The sequence below is a fragment of the Bidens hawaiensis genome, unplaced genomic scaffold, assembly GCF_021521415.1.
Source record: "Bidens hawaiensis isolate Kalapana, Puna unplaced genomic scaffold, B.hawaiensis_p1.1 tig00003393_1, whole genome shotgun sequence".
In the NCBI taxonomy this organism is placed as follows: Eukaryota; Viridiplantae; Streptophyta; class Magnoliopsida; order Asterales; family Asteraceae; genus Bidens; species Bidens hawaiensis.
The window spans coordinates 150205-157939 of NW_027491189.1; the positions used below are offsets into that span (position 1 = coordinate 150205).

General features: G+C 34.5%; 1 non-coding gene across 1 annotated transcript; it reads left to right on the top strand.

The window, feature by feature from the left end:
- The first annotated feature begins 2025 nt into the window (after positions 1 to 2025).
- Positions 2026 to 2099, top strand: TRNAW-CCA (transfer RNA tryptophan (anticodon CCA)). Its single transcript has one exon. It is a non-coding gene; the product is annotated as a tRNA-Trp (tRNA).
- The last annotated feature ends 5636 nt before the right edge of the window (positions 2100 to 7735 follow it).

Below are 7735 nucleotides of genomic sequence, written 5' to 3' on the forward strand. Positions count from 1 at the left end.
TTTAGTTAATTGACTTTATTTTATATGTATGCTATAGGTACACTTATTAGAGGATGAGATAGCGAAGACATTAGAACTTAAGGTATTTTAGACAATTGACAAGTTGTTAAAGTGTTCTTGTATTTTCCTTGTATTTCTTATTGCAAACTTGTGTACTTGACGTTTAAATTAATTAATGATAATATTGTCACTTAATAGTATCACATGTGTTTTGAGTAATCTGTACGCCACATTCAAGCGTTTTCGCTTTAACCGGGGTGTTACACCATCACTATCTAGGATAACAATTTTAAGGTTGTCTCGACTTGTAACTCTAGATAATGTGGACAATTGACCATGTGTAAAAACTAGAGATGGCAAATGGGTTGGGTCGAACGGGTCATGGGTCGAAACGAGTCATGGGTCAAAACGGGTGGGTTTTGATCAGAATGGGTTTGGGTCAGAACGAGTCAATTATAAAAAGGGTTGTTTTGGTTTGGGTCAGAACGAGTTTCAGATTTTGTTTTTGTTTTTTAACGAGGATTAGGACAGAAACATTTCAGTTTTTTAGATTTTTTGTTTTTTATTTGTATTATGAGTTATCATTTTTTTATTATTTTCTTTTTCTCAAGGGTTTTTTCTATTAAGATAAAAACCCCTCAAAAAAATATTCAAAAATAATAACAAAAATATAATAGCTGAAAATATAAATCATAAACACAAAAAAGTAGAAAAAAAAACTAAAATGTTTCCTCCGTTGTCCTCATTCAATAAAAAAAAACCACTAAGAAATGGAACTGAAATCGAAATATCAACGAAAATGAAACAAAAAGCCAAAACCGAAACAAATCAATCGAAACTAAAAAGAGCCATTAAAATGAAACTAAAAATTTGAAACAAACAAAAACGAAACTGAAAAACGAACAAAAGGCAATAAAAAATAAAAAACGAGTATGAAATCGGCCAAAAGAAACAAAACGGGTCTTGATTATCATGTGTGTTCATTTGAAACAATTTTTTGGGTGTTAATTAATAAGTCTTTGCCTAGTAATTATTATTTCAAGTGTAGGTACTTTAATCGTTAGGGTTATAATCTGAGAATATGAAGGAGTTGGTTGAGTATTTTTTAATATATTTTTAAACATTAAATTAGAAAACACCAATTTTTGGAAATACTTTTCAAAGTAACCCTATTTGGTTAATATTTTTTTATGACTACACTTAGTAAAAAAAACTCACAAATAGTTGATAAATAAGTGGTAGTAATATTCAACGTACTACAAAAAAGATAACTAATCAAATAAAAATTTAATTACCGAAACAAATGATTGTTCAATGATTAACTCGTTTAAGAAAAATAAAAACCGAAGTCATAACTAAATGGGTCAATATTATCTTTTGTATGACTTCAATCAAATAACATGTAACATTCCAAAATTTCTAAAAATAATAGTAATATATTATTTATTTACGGTAGGAAAGTTTATTTGGATTAGTAGATAAATAATTAAAGAGATATAGGTAATGGACTTGTATTTAGAAAGGAATGAAGATTGACCATGGGCTCAAGCCCATGACCTAGAGTATATACACCTTAATCACCCATTAATCCATTCATTTACACATATTCCATACACCACCCAAAACACACACACTTAAGCTCTCTCTTATATTTCTCCCTTTCTTTAACCGAAACCAAGAAGGAAAACCGAGCACCGACCCGAGGTAATGATAGTATGATATTGTATGAACCCAAACCCGCTAGATCTAGTCGCGAAATGACGAGCCGACACCCTTAAACCGTTAAAGTCACGAGATCCTGGTGGAATCAGGTATAAACCAATCAAAAGATGAGCTCAGGGGGTCAAATCACGGGTTCCAGTTCTGTCATCCCTACCTATTCTTCTCCTCTAGGCAGTCACGAGGGATCCATTGAGATCGATTCGGACATACATCATTTTCATTTTCTGAGACTTTATGCATGTTTAGTTTTGGGGATACAAAAAGAATCCTTTTCTTTTTAGTCGTATCTACTGTGATAAGAAAGCGTTCTTAGTTCAATTCGGTAGAACGTGGGTCTCCAAAACCTGATGTCGTAGGTTCAAATCCTACAGAGCATGATTATGTTCTTGTTAGGTCTAATTAGAATTCAATAACTTCACTCATTTGAACACCAACATAAAGTGAACCTCCCACGGATAAAAAAAAGGAGGAAGTCAATAAAAAAGAGATGTTAATGATTCAAAGGTCCAACTGATCGCCGCGCCTGTTTTGTAAATATGCAGTGACGAATAATTCAGCCAAAAAGTAATAGGAATTAGACCTAACACGATTCCAAAAAAAAAACTTAAAGCATTTTGTTTTACTTGAAAGGGGAAAAAAGAAATATAGGGTTCCAAACCTAAATAAACATCCGAATTGCCCATGAATCTCAATGACCAAGAATTGCCAATTGACGCGGGAAGGAACTATTTAATACCTGGAATCTCACAGAAAGATTCATCATCTGTTACATCTACTCATCCCACGATTCCGAATCAACAGACCCCGTTACCGAGATAAGGTAACTCTTTTTGAAAGTCATAGTAAAAAGAACTGTGTCGTCTAACTTCTTTCACAAAGAAATGGTGTAAGCGGAAGGGAAGGCGTGAATCCTCGATCCTAGCTAGTTTGATCTGTCAAAATAGGGTTCCCGGTTGGCTTTGTATGAATAAGACTATCTTTCTAGCCCTAAGTGAGCCATAGATTGTGAGTGAGATTTCAGGGAGTAGAGAGTGAGCGTAGAATACCTGTGGAAAAATTCTTTCATTTTTCAATTTTTTGAAAGGGAAGAGACGCTTCTCGCAAGAAGCAACCATCTATGTAGCGAGAGAGATCCCTTGTCTTTGTCGCCTACCTATGTATAGAATAACACGATAGAGGCCCTAATCTATAGCAAGAGTCTAACCGCCTGCGTTGATGGACTGAAACAGGAATGAGAATAACCGGGAACCATCTACGGCTTGAACACTCCTTCTTGCCTTTCAATCTCGACCTACGCTTGGAGGGAATTGTGGCTTTCTTGTAGTAAATGAATCAGAACATATAGGTAGCAACTATCTCAAAATGGATAAGTAAGCTCCCTCATACAAACAGAAAGTGCGGAGAATTCGAAGTGACAATGGTACTGAATTTAAAAATATTGTATTGGATTTCTTTTGTTTACAAAAGGGAATTCATCGAGAATACAGTGCCCTTTATGCACCACAACAAAACGGTGTTGCTGAACAAAAGAATTGAACGTTAATTGAAGCTTCTAGAACTATGTTTGCTGATTCAAAGCTTCCTATCCATTTTTGGAATGAGGCAGTGAATACTGCTTGTTATACACTCAATCGAGCTTTAACTATTAAGAGACTCAAGAAGACAAGTTATGAGCTATTGAATAATCGTAAACCTAATTTAAAATACTTGGAACCGTTTGGGTGTCATTGTACAATGTTCAAGAAGGATGTGGTAAATTTGATGAAAAAGCCATTGAAGGGTATTTCTTGGGGTATGCTTCTCCTAAGAAACGGGTATTTAACTTCACGTCTGGTTGTGTTGAGGAATGGTATCATGTGGATTGTCAAAAGTATACCACACCTCCTCAAGGGAAAGTCCCGACTGGATGTTTGATTATGATGGTTTATTTAATTCGTTTACACCAACAACTCAGCAACCAGATGAAGACCTAGTTCGAGCATATTTCGAAAATCAATTGGAAATTCCACAGTTTTCAAGTTCTAATGATGTTGACGTTCTAACCGATTCTCCAACTGAAGATCCTGATAATGATTCTCAAGTTCGCTTTGATAATGCATCTACTTCTTCTGATGATACTCCGGTTGTTGATCAAGTTATTGAACTTGATAGTGATGATTCATCTCACGAGCTTGGAGAACATTATACTAATTTATTTGAAAATGTTGTTGTTCCTGAGAATCCCACTCTTAGGATTCATAACTATCATCCGAGAGAAAACATTATTGGAGAACTTGATGTTGGCATTCAAACATGTCATCAAGTTGCTTCATCAAGTGAGAATAATGTATTGTGTGCTTTTGCAGATTTACACTCGTCTGGAATTGTAAATCTTGCTAAATTCACTTGCTTTCTATCACAAGTTGAGCCAATATGGCACTTCAAGATCCCTCTTGGGTAGAAGCCATGCAAGAAGAATTACAGCAGTTTGCACGTTTGGGTGTTTGGGATCTTATCGATAAACTTGCTAGAGTCAAAAAGTCGATTCCGACTAAGTGGGCATATAAATGTAAGAAAGACGATCGTGGGGTGATCGTGAGAAACAAGGCACGATTAGTGGTGCAAGGTTTTCATCAGCAAGAGGGTATTGACAACACTAAAGTATATGCTCCGTTTGCAAGATTGGAGTCCATACGAATCTTTCTAGCCTATGCCGCTTACAAGAACATTAAAGTATATCAAATGGACGTCAAAAGTTCTTTTCTCAATGGTGAACTTCATGAGGAAGTGTTTGTTTTACAGCCTCCGGGTTTTGAAGACCCCGATTATCCTGACCGAGTTTAACGTTTAAACAAGGCATTATATGGTCTCCATCAAGCCCCGAGAGCTTGGTATGGCACGCTCTCCGACCATATGACGGATAATTTTTTCAAACGTGGAACTGTTGACTGCACTTTATTTTATAAAAATATTGGTGATGATCTTCTCCTCGTTCAGATTTATCTAGGTGACATAATCTCTGGGTCAACAAACGACGCATTGTGTAAGGAATTCGAGAAATCAATGCAAACCAAGTTCGAAATGAGTTCTATGGGAGATATGAACTTCTTTCTAGGGTTGCAGGTTCATCAGTCTATGAAAGGAATCTTTATTCACCAGACAAAGTATTTGAACGACGTCTTGAGCCGATTCAAGATTACTACCGAAAAACCCTTCTATGCCTCTCTTGTGGGTCACAATTTATCACCGGATGAATTGGAGGATACTATCGATCCTACCCTATATCGATCTATGATTGGTTCTTTGATGTATCTTACTGCTTCTCGACCTGACATAATGTTTGTTGTTTGTTTATGTGCTAGGTACCAATCTAGTTCCCGATTGACTCACTTGGCAGCGGTCAAGCGTATTCTTCAATATCTGAGGGACAATCCATACACCGGGTTATGGTACCCCAAGGAATCCGACTAAGATTATGGAGGATGCAAGATCAATTTCAAGTCTACAACAACAGGATGTCAATTCTTAGGAAGCCGGCTTGTTTCCTGCCAGTGTAAGAAGCAGACAACGGTCTCTACTTCAACCGCCGAAGCTGAATATGTTGCAGCATCGAGTTGATGTTCCCAGGTTCTGTGGATACAACAACTTCTTCGCAACTACGGTTTGAAGTTTCTTACTACTCCAATTTTAATTGATAATTCTGCTGCCATTACCATCACCAAAAATCCCGTACAACACTTTAAAACGAAACATATCGAAATTCGATATCATTTCATATGGGATTGCTTTGAGAAGAAATTAATTGACCTTGAAAAAGTACGTACTGATTTTCAAAGAGATGACTTATTTACCAAAGCGTTTGATAAAACACGTTTTCATTTTTTTGCTTGGTTTAAATGGCCTAAAGACCCTTGCTGATATCCTGAAACTAGGATACCTATCTTTATTTTAGTTTAAATTTATCTTAAATTTAATTTTGATTTTGGTTTTTAGGGGGTGAAAATTTGAAAAATCAAAAAGATTGTAAAATTTTTAGTATTATTTATAAGAAAAGTTTGAAAATTCAAAAGAATTGTGAATTTCTCGTTTGTATAGAAAAATCCGAAAAAGACAAAAAGATTGTGTTTTAAGTATGTAAAGAGAAAAATCAAAAAGATTTTTGCTTTCGTTCGCTGAAAAATATGTCTATTACTTCTATTTGAAGGACATATACTTGTATATGTTTGGTCCTGATAATTTCTTGGAAATATTTGGGATAGCCATTTACCTCACAATGGAAAGTATTTGGGGCGTTCGTTAGGCCTTTTATTTTATGTTCTCGCTGAAACTATGTCGGTTATTTAAGTTTGTGGAGCATGCCTGCATGTTTTGGTCCTGTTATCTACTTGCAGATTGATAGGATTGTCATTAATCTATAGACTGATAGTAACTGGGGCGATTAAATTCCTTTTTTTATGCTCCTCAAAATATTGAGTTTTTGAAGCAAAAAGAGAAAATAATAGTACATTGATTGTTTGACCCAAAGTCCAGTAAGAAATAAGCTTAAAAGACTGAGTGCTTAATCATTGTTGCATTGATAGGTCTTAAACAAAATGTTAGAGCAGATTAAGTGATATAAACATAAAGAAAAGCCAAATTGAAAGAGGTGTTAGTCTCTAGCAAAAATCTCGGTGAGGATGGAAGAAATGTAATAACCGGTCATACTCAAGCCTTATAGCTGTTGATCACCCAAAAATCAAATAAAGCAAATAACAAGCGTTAGGATTCTAGACACTGTGAGTCTTTATGCGGCTTAATCATCTGGGTATTCATAAGCATGAATATTTCACTCACTTTTAGAGCAGACCCAAAGTCATTAAACTTGATCACTACTGTACTTTGTACAATCCAAATTACTGAGTTGATCAAAATCCGCTGTTAGTCATACATCTGTTCCTCCCTTGCGCACATCTCAATACCAATAAGAAACGTACCCGATGGGATACAATATATGTAAGCCGACAGATGGACACGTGCATACTCACTCATAGTAAATGAAACTTGATGCATTGCTCAAATATTCTAAAACTTTCAAAATTTTGATCAGCACTATAATAGTTTAAGTCAAGTTGGGGTGATTTGGCAAAAATCAAATTACGCTTGAACTGAGATTAGAGGCTGATAGTTTCTGATATTCTGTGCTCTAATTGAACCATTAATCATATCACAAAAATGCTTAAAGACTTGTTATAAGATTTAAGTGGACAACAATATCAATGGCCGACTTAACGGCAGTCATAATATCGCTGAAATATAAAACTGTGATGGAAGGTCAATTTAGTCAATATGATTCTCTGCTCAAACTCAACAAAAAATCCAAAAATATTTACTGCTTTTGAAAAATTTTAAAACACAAAAAAATATTTTCTATTCTATGTCTTTCATTTTCGGATATTTCGTTTGTAAATATTTACATTTTAATAAACAAAATATCTTTAACTTATTCGAATTGCTACGGACAACAAAACCGTGCTCAATTAATTATTATTATTTAATTTATTCATTTTAAGTTATCAGTTTTTTTAAACGTAAAACGTTTTAAGGTATTCAATTATCGAGATAAAGGGCCTCGGTAATTCGTTTTTAAGTTGAAAAAAAAAATTGCATTATTTAAATTCTTTAATCTTTATAAATATTTAATTCATTTATTAATTTATTTATTCATTTAAAATTAAATAAAGAGTAATTCGTTAATTATGAATAACGAATTAGTTCATTCAAACGAATTACAACCTAATTCGTCATCCTAATTCGCTTCCGCACTCTGTAACGAATGATATTTAATTCGTTATGCATTTTAACGAGTTAGACAATAATGAAATCTTTTTTGTTATGACACGTGTTAGTTTAACATAACGAATCACCTGATTCATAAATTCAAAATTCAAACGAATCATCTGATTCGTTACATTGGGAATTGTGTTGTGTCAGTATATAGGACGGCGTGCATACGAACCGTCCTACTATTCATCTTCTTCTTCTTCACTCAGTTATG